Genomic DNA, 12533 nt, shown 5'->3' with positions numbered 1-12533 from the left:
ATTTCAGATGACTCAACATTTTACTTAACTATCGCATCAATAATTTCAGCCTCAATATCTTCCCTATGTAATGGGATCATCTCGGTGCAACTCTAATCCACCACCCCCAAGTGCCTTCCTTCTCTCTGAGAGAAAAGAGTGAGGTTCTAGTGCCTTGAGGCTCCTCAAAGGTTTTACGTCTCACTTTTTGTGAGCATAGTATTTGTTTTCTTGTTTTAAGGCTGGAAATGGAGGCAAAAGACCTAGCAACACAATGGGAACGACTCCATCTATCCAAGGAAGAAAATGCATTCTTTCACGTCAACCCTGAAAATTACACAGAAGAAGATATCAGAGGCAAAAACAGTATTGTGGGGAAGGCTCTAACTGAAAAAGGCATTAACAGTGAGGGGTTTAGAGCCACTATGTCCCAGTTATGGAGGTTGGAAGGGTGGGTTATCTTCAAAGAGCTGGGAGAACAATGTTTCCTGATCGAGTTCCAAAAGTTGGGAGATAAAGAGAGAGTCCTAAGTGGAAGGCCGTGGTTTTTCGATAGACATCTTTTGACCATGATGGAAGTGGATGAATCAGTGTCTATCCATGCATTACAGTTCCAGTATGAACCCTTTTGGGTGCAGTTGCACAACCTTCCTTTGGCAACCATGAATGAAAGGGAGTCAACGCATGTGCAAGATGGCTTTGACAACGTGGGAGGAACATTTGAAAAGGTCACACATGGAACCAGCTTGAGTATGGAGCCAGGGCCTGACTTTCCAAAAGAAGCACATGAGTATGGGGGCGGATATTGGCCTCTAGAAAATCCCGTAATTAAGGAAACCCTTAAGTGTAATGAGTTGGCACCGTCTGGAAGTCAAGTCACCCATAGCTCACACAGTTCTGACAAGAAGATGATGAGAGACAGGTTAAACAGATCTGGAGATCACGTGATTTCAGGGAGGGTAGTCTTGGGCAGCACAGTAAGAAGATGGAAGAGGAAGGCACAAGAAAGAGCCAGCCAGGAGGATGGAACTAGTGCTAATTCACTGGCTGAGACCTCTAATAAACCAGGCAGAGTGATCTACCAGAGAGGCTGCAAAAGAAGGAAAACACATGTTAATGTAGTTTCAAAAAAATTTTAAGGAACATGTTGTTCCAAAGGAAAATTCTCTTGTACAGGCAGAGGCTGGTTTCCAGCCCTGCCCAACATAATGAGTATCTTGGTGTGGAACTGCCGAGGGCTTGGGAACTCTCGGACAGTTAATGTCCTTAGAAACATATCTAAGGAGAAGTGCCCCTCATTAGTTTTCCTAATGGAAACTAAGAGTAGAAATAGAAGGATGGAGGAGATCAGGAGGTCTCTGAAGATGGATGGTTGTTTTGCTATAGAGGGAATGGGACTTAGTGGTGGGATAGCTCTCTTATGGAAAGAAAGATGGAAGGTCCAAGTTATTAACTTCACTAGATGGCATATTAGTGCATTAGTCCAGGAGGAGGAAAGTGGTCCAAGTTGGCAATTCACAGGCTTTTATGGCCACCCAGAGACTGGAAAGAGAAGCAGTAGCTGGCAGCTTTTGAAGATGTTAAAACCAACCAGCACCATGGCCTGGCTGGTGGCTGGAGACTTTAATGAGATCCTTCACCAAAAGGAGAAAGTGGGTGGGGCAAGCAGACCTTACAAAAAAATTGAGGATTTCAGGCAAGCTATAGAGTTCTGTGGTCTTAATGATATCCACTCACTGGGGTTGTATTTTACATGGTCTAATAACAGATTTGGAAGGGAGTTCACAAAAGAGAAACTGGATAGGGCCCTCGGGAACAAGGAGTGGTCTGACCTTTTCACTCATGGATCAAGTACTGCCCTGGCTGCAATTAAATCTGACCATTCACCCCTTGTCATTGATACATACAGTGTAAGGCAGGAGATAAGGAGGAGAAGAAAGTGTTTTCGATATGAGATGGCTTGGGAACTCAAGGAAGAATGCCAAAAGGTAATAAGTGACGCTTGGAAAAAAGGCTATGGAACAGGCTGTGAGGCCAGCTTAATGAGAAACAAATTGAAAGCTTGCCAACAGGAGCTGCTGGCTTGGAAGCAGAAATCAAAACAGATGGAGGGAAGGGACATCATACAGGGTCTACAAAGAATTGGTCACCTCCAGGATACTGGCACAGGTGACCATGTTGCCACCTTGAGAAGAACACAGGAGCAAGTGGTGGCCTCAATGACAGAAATGGACTTAAAATGGCGCCAAAGGGCCAAGCAGCATTGGCTCAAGCTTGGTGACAAGAACACTCACTACTTCCATATGCAAGCAAGTCAAAGAAGGACAACCAATACCATTAAAAGTATTGAGGCATCTCATGGAATAGCTGTAATTGAGCAGGCAGACATTGGAGGGGTATTCACAGGTTATTTCTCTTTACTTTTTACAACCACAAATCCCTCTAATTTTGATTCATGTTTGCATGCCCTGGAAACCAAACTGGATATGGAGATGAAGGAGTGGTTAATGACCCCTTTCACTAGAGAAAATATTACTGAAGCCATTTCCAAGATGAACCCTTTAGGCTCCCCTGGCCCGGATGGCTTCCCTGCTCAGTTTTATCAAAAACATTGGGAGGTGGTGGGTGAGCAAGTCTACAATTTTGCCCCCAAAGTCCTGAACCAAGGTGGCTCACTAAAAGAGGTTAATGATACTTATATCTCTCTCATACCCAAGATTAAAAACCCTAAAAGAGTGACTGATTTCAGACCAATTAGCCTGTGTAATGTTGTCTATAAAATTGTCTCAAAGACTATTGCTAATAGGCTAAGGATCATTCTGCCCAAGCTTATATCTCTCAACCAAAGTGCATTTGTACCCGGGAGACTTATTTTAGACAACACTATGGTAGCATATGAGATCCTACACTCCATGACATCAAGAATGAAGGGCAAAAGAGGGTTTATGGCCCTTAAACTAGACATGAGCAAGGCTTATGATAGGGTGGAATGGAATTTTGTGGAAGCCATTATGTCCAAGATGGGTTTCCCTATTCATTGGATTGACTTAGTTCAGACCTGCCTCAAGTCAGTTTCTTACTCAATTCTTGTGAATGGGGAGGCTCAAAAACCATTTTTACCTTCTAGAGGACTTAGGCAAGGGGACCCTTTGTCCCCTTATCTCTTCATTTTGTGTGCAGAAGCCCTCACTGCACTTCTAAACAAAGCTGAATCTAGTGGAGTTCTGACTCCAGTCCCTATTGGAAGAGGCCCTATTTCTGTTAATCACCTTTTCTTTGCTGATGACAGCTTGCTTTTCTGCCAAGCTAAAGCTGAGGAACTTAGGTCCGTGCTCAGTATATTGGATATTTATGAGAAGGCCTCGGGACAGGTTCTAAACAAAGACAAGTCATCTATATTTTTCAGCAACAATACTGGCCTGGGAACTCAACATCAAATCTTGAAGCTAGCAGAGGTGAAGTCTTCTGGCACCTTTGAAAAATACTTGGGGCTTCCTGCATTGATGGGAAAGCAAAGGTAGCTTCTTTTCACTCTCTAATTGATAGAACATGGAGTAGAGTTACAAATTGGAAAAACAAGTTCCTCTCGGCAGCTGGGAAAGAAGTGCTGCTCAAAGCTGTCCACAAGCCATCCCTACCTATGCCATGGGGATGTTTATGCTACCAGCCTCTATAACAAACAAGTTAAATCAACTACTCAGGAAGTTCTGGTGGGGATTCAATGAAGACTCTTCCAAAATCCAATGGGTCAATTGGAAACAAGTAAGCTGCAGCAAAGAATTGGGAGGACTGGGCTTTCGAGACTTGAGGGGTTTTAATTAACCTTGTTAGCTAAGCAAGGTTGGAGGATTTTACAAGATCCAAATTCTCTGGTGGGAAGGATTCTCAAGCAGAAGTATTTTAAATCAGGGGGATTGCTGGAAGCTCAGCTGGGGATAGGTCCATCATTTGCCTGGAGAGGTATCCATGCTGGTCTAAGGCTGTTGAAAAAAGGGCTTGTATGGAGGGTAGGGAATGGCAAACAAGTGAAGATTTGGACTGATAAATGGATACCCTTTACCCCCCCCCCCCATATAGAATTCAATCTACTCGAGAAGTGGACTGCTGGTGTGAGTATGTTTATGACCTTATAGACCCCCATCTGCAGCAGTGGAACAAACCTATTCTCCATGAGATGTTTTCCCAGAAAGAAGTGGCTGACATCACAGCCATCCCAATTAGTTTGGGGGGAATAGAGGATAAGCTTGTATGGCAGTTTACACCAAATGGAATTTATACAGTTAAAAGTGGATATCACCTCAATATTGAATTGGAATGTGAACTAGAAGGGGAGACCTCAGACAAAACTAAGGAAAAACAAGCTTGGAAATACATATGGAAGCTAAGAGTACCTCCTGCTACCAAGATGTTCCTATGGAGAGCTTGCAAAGAAGCCATTCCTACACTAGCTAATTTGAAGAGAAGGAAAGTAGTTGAAAACAGTTTATGTCCAGTTTGTAAGCAGGAGCAAGAAACCTCGGGTCATGTTTTATGGGGATGTATTGCTGCCAAAGATGTATGGGGCCAGGGAATGAGGAAAGTGCAAAAGTTATCTCTTCAAAGTGATCTAATTTTTGAAATTTGGTCAAGACTGGTAGAGATACTCAGCCTTGAGAAACTAGAGGAGGTGGCAGCAACTATGAAGGGACTATGGTCCAGAAGGAACAACACCTACCATGGTAAGGAGTTCCAACATCCAACGGCTCTTCATCAACAGGCCAAGACAGATCTTGCAGTCTACCAGGAAGCTATTACAGAGGATAGAGCAGTTAAGTTTAATGCTCGTGCAGGGGTGCCAAAATGGAAAAAACCTGAGGTGGGTTCCTTAAAGGTGAACTGGGATGCGGCTGTCAACTTAGAGGAAGGGAGAATTGGAATTGGAGTGCTCATTAGAGATCATGATGGACTGGTCATGGGAAGCTTACGGGCAAGCAGAAACCTGAAAGGGACCCCTTTTTTTGCGGAAGCTTATGACTTACTTCTAGCAGCTGTTTTCTGCAAAGAAATTGGACTAACACATGTCTGTCTAGAGGGGGACTCTAAGCAAGTGGTGGATTTATTGCAAAACTGCGCCAGGAACTGGAGTTTGGGAGGCTGTCTTGTGGAAGATGCACGGGAGATACTCAACTCGTATGCAGCATGGTCTGTGACTCATGTATATCGAGAGGCTAATATGGCATCACATCTCCTAGCCAACAATGCACTGGAAGCCACAGAGGATACCTATGATCTTGAAACTTGTCCTTCATGTATCTTTCCTATAGTCTCTAAGGAAATGTTGTAATTGTTATCTCCTGGTTTTAGCTTGAGTTGATGTAAGTCATTCTTATGATTAATGAGATCAGTCCTATTATCAAAAAAAAGTAATGGGATACTTCGTGAGTAAATGGATCATTTTTTTCTTCATCTTGTCTTTCTGCCTCAGGGATAATGTCATATATATTTCTTGGAGAAAACTTTTGTACTACTTGCCATTGACTTCCTAACTCAAGATCGTCTAAGTAGAATACTTGAGATGCTTGAGAAGCCAAAATAAAAGAATCATCTCTATACCATTTTTTTTATGTATAAATACTCACAAAATTTTCATCATAGCATTTTCCCCATCGAGGATTGTTTAAATCCTACCAATCACACTTAAATAGATACACTACAAGCTCTCACAAATATCTCATTCCAATTATATCGCCAATAATCTCGTAGAAATCAATGTTATCTCCGTCATGATTTCTTTCGACTAAGACACCAATATTTTGTATTTTCCTATATTGTTCTCGATCCATTGTGTGATACCTACTTCCTCGAGAAATACATGCAGAATATTAAGCAGAGAGTCTCGAGGGGCCACGCGCCAATGTATACAGTTTGTCCGATATATTGTTCGGATTACTCGTATGCATTTGTACAACCTATATATTATCTGGGATGGTCATTCCTCGCAATTAGTCTTTTACGATCGTGGTTAGACACCAATCCTAGATCAGAGGGAAGAAGTATGAGAGCTCGTGTCTTATATTGACATCGTTGTTGAGTTCTATAAACAGTTCGATGGTGTTGCCCCAGATGACGGAGGGGCATACACGATCTCTATCTGAGGAGCTCCAATTATATTTTCAGCAGACGAACTAGCTGAATTTCTTGGTATTGCTAGACTACACGATGCCTATTCGAACGTGGTGCCTAGAGAGTCTGATCCTTCTGGTGATGCAGAGACGGCTCAGGACGAGGGATCAGTTTATACAGATGAACTCGATGCTCTCGCTGATCATGAGGTGAGGGACTTGGTTATTGGTTCAAATGCTCCTCTGTATGATGGGACGAAGAGAATCAAGCAGGCACATCTATCTTCTTTTTTCAATATCATGAATTTGATAATCGCTAACAATATTGACCCTCAGAAGCATAATATAGAGGTTGGCATAGATCAAGCAAAATTTATGATACGCCTCGCTCGTGGCGTTCCTATTAACCTCGTGGGGTATATATTCGATAGGATAAGATCAAAGGCCTAATACATTACGACAAATATACTGCCATTCGGGATCATGATCACCCAATTTCTGCTATATGTCGAGGTTGTACCAGATGTTGTCGAGCGTAAACTGGAGCCGATGAGACCGATCAACAGCACCACCCTGTCACGAAGTACGGGACACTCGAGACTTCGTCTTCGTAGACCTGTTCCAGAACAGGTTGATATTCAGAGAAATGCACAATTGGAAGATCCTGGAGTATTGACCGGTGAGGCATCCACGCAGGCCAAGGCATCACGCACATCTACTCGCGAGGAGATGACTCACATACTATGTGCAGAGATTGACAGACACATATTAGCAGTGATCGATGCAGTACGTACGGAGGTTTGTACTGCCATGTTTGAGTTGCTAGAGATTAATATGTATAGAGATTAATGTTAGCATCTCTGAGTTACGTACATAGTTTAATGCGACTCAGGTCACGATCACTACTCGACTAACATAGATAAAACACTTAGCTGCCGTCGAGGATGTGTGTAGAGAGTTAGGATGATAGTAGTTTCTACCTTTATTTATATTTTTTTGTTTTTTGTTTTTGGTATGGAAAATATCTAGTATTTTGTAAATCTGATTTAATTATCAATTAAATTTTTCTTTTCTTTTCTGGATTAATTAATTATTTATATTATTCCTATTATTGAATTAGTAAATTTTATATAAATTATTAGTTAATATAGAATAATTCTACTTATCATCCCTAGTACACGTCACGCACTTTATCTATTTTATTTTATTTTTTTATTTTTCCTATAATAAGTATGTAATGTATGGATGATAAGTAAAACAATTCAATTAATTTAACAAGAATAAAATAAAATTAATAATAATAATAATAATAATAATAATAAATAATCTTAAAATATGTAAAGTAGCATTCCTCTAACCACCGTTCAAACACTTTATTTTACGTTCGTATATTGATTAACTTACCATTCATACGGTATAGTAATATGTTCGAACGGTAAATCAATGTCCTGTCAAAATTTATTGACTTAACCAGCCAATTTATTGTTCGATCATTAATACTATATGTTCGAACGTTTTTGTATATTGTTTGAATGTTTAAGTCAATATCCAACTAAATTTTTTCACTAAATGCGCCAAATTATCGTTCGATCATATATAATTTCGGTTGGAATGTTTATTTTATTTTGTTTGATCGTTTTTTTTTTTTTTTTTTTTAATGTTTGAACAGTTATCTTATTAGGGACATAAATTTTCGTCCCAAAACATACAGGTCGAATGGTAAACATCTTCCATCGTTTTTTAGGAATGAAATTTGAAATTCGTTGCTACATCTCATTTTTTGGAATGATTTTCATTTCATTCCAAACAAAAATTGTCTCAATAACTCTTTTTTGTTGTAGTGGTGGGATCTACTTTTTTTATAAAAGAATTATATAAAATTTATCTATTTAAAATTTGTTCCTAATATTAATCTTATAATATATATGAAAAGATAAAACAATAACACGTGGGTATAAATTCAAAAAAATAAATAAGTTAACAATCCTGCCGACGTTGCTTCACATGTCAATAACAGTACTTCTTAACCATTTTTAACAAAAAAAAAAAATTACAGCTTTCAAAGATTTCTTGCTTGGTTTGCCAACCGTGAAGAAAGTGAAAACAACAATCGTATTGATCTGAGAGTCAATGCAAATGACGACACTCGTCTTCTTATTGTTTATCATATATATATATATATATAGCCAGTTTCTCTACTAATTTAGTCAATTCGTTTGTCGATATATATTGTCTATTTTCTTGATGGAGACATGAATTAAGGCCCAGCTTTTACGTTGTTTTTTAATTAATTCCAAGATTCCATGAGCGAGAGAGAGAGAGAGTGAGACATGGAAAACGGGACGTTGTTCATTCCAAAGAAAACCTTAATTAAGTTCATTAAGAAATCATTGCTTTTTATAAGAAATGTTAACCTTTGCAAAGGTGATTCAACTAATTAGGTGTTCATATTAATTGTTCAGTAAAATGAACTATATATGTAGACTATATTGTCGACTTATTTGCATGATCCTGCATAATTTATAAAAAGAGGCGACTAATTATATAATTGAAAAAGATGCGAACCCAACATTAATAGAAAAAAGAGAAAATATATCTATATATAAATTTTAAATTTTGCACGTTCAATACATAGCTGTTGTGAAAAAATAATTGTTTTGGCTTTCTTAAAGTTAGCTCAACATATATATATATATATATAAATCTTCACAGCCGCCGGCCCTAGCCACTGAAAACGTGGCACACACGTAATAGTATAATACATGCATGACAGTAATTAAATATAAATAGCTTATAATTAATTTGCATCAACTTCCATACTATTGTTGTGGGTACGTTCGTACTATATATGTTTGGTATAGAAATATTATATGACTAATTATATATTATTAATTAATGCTCCTTATCAAAACAAAGAAAATGGCCGGGAACCGACCCCATCATGTTGATTATGTAATAACATGAGTTAATCATATGTAGACTTTTTACCTACATAGGTACGTTTCTATGTCTATATTTATCAGCATCTATCTATCGATTTTCTTAATTAGATATGACTTATGTCCTTCATTTTCGTTAAAATCAAATTATTAGATCAATTTATTAATGCCGCATTGCCGACAGCTTCTTCTTCTTCTTTTTTTAATTGTACTCTTTTATATATATATATATTAATATCTGATGAATCATCAGATATTAATATATAGTGCAGATCAAGGCCGGATATGAAAAAAAATTAATTATATTTTAATATATAGTACTATTCATGTTTCACGCTTAACTTTTTAGGATCGAAGCACGTTATCATGATTAATTTGAAGATTAACTGGAAAACCCATACCAGGGGTGGTCGTGGTGGTAGTTTGGCGTGGAGTGGTGGCTCGGGAGGAGCACGGCGGCACTGAGGAGAGCTGGTGGTTGTGGGTTGCGAACAGAGCAAGGGAGAGAGGGAGGGCCTCGGGCTGCTCGGCTAGGCGTGGAGGAGAAGGGGGCTCCGACAGAGGACTGTCGACGACGTCGAGATGTGAGTGGTGGCGAACAGCGCCCCCAGCGGTGGCGATATAGAGAAATCCGAGAGAGAGAGAGGTGAGGCTAGATTTGGGGAAAAGGCAAGAGATCGGCGCGGGGGCTGGGGAAAAGGAGGGGTTGGCTGTCGAGGTGAGGTGGCGGTGGCGTGGTGGGGTCATCGGTGACGGCTGTGCATGGCGGAGGCTTGAAGGAGAAGAATGTGGGGAGAGGGGGGCAAGGGGGCAGGGGGGGGGGAGAGTTCGACGAGGGAAACAAATGAGGGAAAAATCTAACCCGCGGCTTTTAAAATTTTTGCCGCAAAATCCATTAATTACAGTGATTTTTCATTTCGATGGAAAATTAACACGCTACAGCACAAAATTATTTTTTGCGGCGAAAAAAGTCGTCGCTAAAGATGGAAAAGTCGCTGCAAAAAGTCAAGCCAAAATTATATTTCTCCATTTCTCAACTTCACAGAGGAAATTGAGCGACGACTTGAAAATCGCCGGAAATAACATCTATTCGCAGAAATTTTTTTTGCGACGATTTTAAAATCGCTAGAAAATGCCTGATTTCTTGTAGTGTATATCTTAGAATGAGGCCGTAGAAATTGATTATTGGGTGAAAAAAAAAATACAAATAATTAAATTTGAACTCTAAACCGTATATTTTATTAAATTAATTAAATATTTATACTTATTAAAAAAATAAATTTGAATTTTTAAAATAAATAATAATTTCACAAATTATATAGTATAAGTCAAATAAATAACAGTTGAGAGGAGAGATACGATATGATATGTACGGGTCAATAACCCTAGTCTGAGTAGGATTATGTCGCATGCAATAATATTTAAATCCTGCTGTATGCTATCTAGCTTATCCTGAGATTTGATACGATTTGATATTTACATGCATATATATATATATGGTGCGTGTAAAACAGGTAAACTGTATCATCAAAGCTAGCTGGGGCCACATCTAGCTATTGGAAATAAAAATATTTTATAAATAAAGAAGTAATATAAAAGAATAAATCCCTAACAAAAGTCATGGAAGTTTTGCGTCAATGCAACACAAGTCTTTGTTTAAATTAAATCCTAGAAGTAAGTACGTTTTCCAATTACAAAAATGATAAAATCTTTTAACTTCTACGAAAATTTCAAGAAATTTGACTCAAGTTGTGATTAGTTATTTTAAAAGTACTGCGTGGGCCCTACAGTTTTTGACATCGATAGTAAGAATTAGGTCGGGTTTGATTATATAAAATTAAATTATTTTATTTTATCTCATCTTATATAATTTTTATAATTTTTTTTAATTTTAACATAAAATATAATAAAAAATTAAACTTTTTTAAATTTTGAAACAAAAATATATTTTAAAAAATAATATTTTATATAACTTTTAATAAAATATCTCATCTCATATAAACTACATATTCAAACGATGCCTTAATTTATAAGAGAGTTAGGCAACAGATTGACGACATTTTCTCCCTTAATTTCTCATGTAAGGGCATTTCATTCATACTGTAAGGTTCCATCACATCTTATTAGCTTATTAAGGTTCTATTTGTAGGTTGATATTGTCTCATCACATCTTATTTCATCTCAACATGATCTAAACAACATTCAAATGCTTTTCAATTTTCCATTTTTAAATTTTTAACTTTTTTCATCTAATAATTATCTAATTATTATAATTTCCTCAAACTCCAAATAAAATATAAAAAATCATTTAACTTTTTTAAATTTCAAGATAAAATTAATATTAAAAAATAAAAAAATCAATTTATCATTATTTTTATCATCATTCTCTCAACATCTCTTGATGTGATATTAAATGATAGATCTATGATAAGTAAAACATAATAAATAATCTTCAATCATTTAATACCACATCATGAGATGATGAGAAGATAATAGTACTAAAAATGATTATGAGTAGTATTATTTTTAAAAAATTATATTCTAACAATATTTTAATTTTATAATATTTTAATTCAATTTTTCCTCTCATATTTTTTAAAATCTGGTAAAATATTTTAACTCAAATTATTTTACTATTATTCTTAAATTATTTTATTCTTATTTATAAAATTTTTATTTCATCTCAATATCTAAACGAGGCCTAAGAGCATGTTGATATAATTGGATAATATCACGCACGTATGCAAGCAAAAGTTCATAAAAAATGGCCTTCTCAAAACAAAATATGAAAAATAGAAAAAGGAGTACATAAAATAGGTACTATAATGTACCAGAAGTACTCAGAAAATATTGACCATAAAACATTTCTGGTTGTATGTAACATCGATCGATCGTTAAGAAATCAAGTTATAGGTCCTATCAAAAGAAGATGATCATGAAGTGATACCATGATTGTTATAGGACCATGAAAACCATAGGAAGGTTGAGACTTTTATAGCCTATAATAAAACAGAAATGTTAAATCTATCGAAAATTTGTTTTGGATGTGTTTCGAATTTTTTTTATTTAATAATTAATGAAGTATTTTTTAATTAAATTATAAATTTTTTATTTTTTTAAAAAAATGCTTATAATGATTTAAAAAATATATAAAAAAATAAAAGAAAAATAAAATTAAAAAAATAAAATATATTTTTCGGAACATACATTCCAAACAAATTTTCACGAGTGTAATAAAATCATGAGTAATAAACAGAGTCCCTACTCCACTTGTTTTCTTAGGCCTCTATTTCTGTGTCGCGTAGCAAAAGAAAAGGCAGCCATTTTCTACGACATGTAGTACTGACGTACTATTGCTATGATGGATATATATATACGAATGAGTCAACATTTCAAAACTCCAAAGGCTGATTAGTATTAGTGATCAGTCCCAAAGAACCTGTTCAGATGAAGAATTAAGGGAAAATAATCTAATCCTAATCCATCTTATTGGTGATAATTAGCCCGCCCTAGC

Source organism: Juglans regia, chromosome 5 (assembly GCF_001411555.2).
Source record: "Juglans regia cultivar Chandler chromosome 5, Walnut 2.0, whole genome shotgun sequence".
NCBI classification, from domain to species: domain Eukaryota; kingdom Viridiplantae; phylum Streptophyta; class Magnoliopsida; order Fagales; family Juglandaceae; genus Juglans; species Juglans regia.
Note: the sequence above shows the minus strand (reverse complement) of the source record.